A 1,180-nucleotide genomic window follows, 5' to 3' on the forward strand; every position below is an offset into this window, starting at 1 on the left:
GAGCCGCTCCCTCAAATTGAAAAACGGCAAAAGCTATCTGTCGTTCCTCCGGGTATCCTAACGCAGCAAAAATGTCTAGCATTCGCTCCAACCAACTCTCCGCTACATCAGGGTTGGGTCCACCCAAAAATTTTGGTGGTAGAAACTTCTGGAACCGTTCTAAGGCACGGTCCTCTCCTTCATGATTTCCAGGATGCTGTACTTGGCCTTGACCCTATTGGTTGACCATTCGTTCTAATAAATCAGCCATTCGCTGTATGGCTGTAGCTACTTGGGTTTCGGCTTGTGTACTCGTATTTTCATTGGTTACCCCTTCGGTTCCTTGTCCTCGTCCTCTACCCCCACCACGAGTCTCCATTTGATGGTTTTATAGTTTCTATAATTGGGATAAAATATGGTACAAGCACGAGCCGCTCATAGTTTCTATAATTACATTCCACCAAACACGAGCCGCTCCCTCAAATTGAAAAATGGCAAAAGCTATCTGTCGTTCCTCCGGGTATCCTAACGCAGCAAAAATGTCTAGCATTCGCTCCAACCAACTCTCCGCTACATCAGGGCTGGGTCCACCCAAAAATTTTGGTGGTAGAAACTTCTGGAACCGTTCTAAGGCACGGTCCTCTCCTTCATGATTTCCAGGATGCTGTACTTGGCTTTGAGCCTGTTGGTTGACCATTCGCTCTAATAAATCAGCCATTCGCTGTATGGCTGTAGCTACTTGGGTTTCGGCTTGTGTACTCGTATTTTCATTGGTTACCCCTTCGGTTCCTTGTCCTCGTCCTCTACCCTCACCACGAGTCTCCATTTGATGGTTTTATAGTTTCTATAATTGGGACAAAATATGGTACAAGATCAAAGTGTTGAAAAGTTATAAAATGCGCGAAATAATCAAAAGATCAAAATGTGTACATATATATACAAGTCACGCCGAAAATATACACAATATAATGCACCATATACACCAAGGGATATCTCAAGTTAGACAAAGTCAAGTGCAGTAAGTACTATATATGTAGGCATTAACATACCACAAGTGAATGACATGTAGGGACAATGCAAGGGCAAAATGAAAGAAAACGCGACTTGTCGTCCCACACTCAGTGAAAATCACCCCCGTCCGGTTTCTTACTCCACTTCCCAAGGTGTCCGTTGATCTCTTGTACTCATTCTAGCCAGACAA

The sequence above is a fragment of the Coffea arabica genome, chromosome 5e (assembly GCF_036785885.1).
Source record: "Coffea arabica cultivar ET-39 chromosome 5e, Coffea Arabica ET-39 HiFi, whole genome shotgun sequence".
NCBI classification, from domain to species: Eukaryota; Viridiplantae; Streptophyta; class Magnoliopsida; order Gentianales; family Rubiaceae; genus Coffea; species Coffea arabica.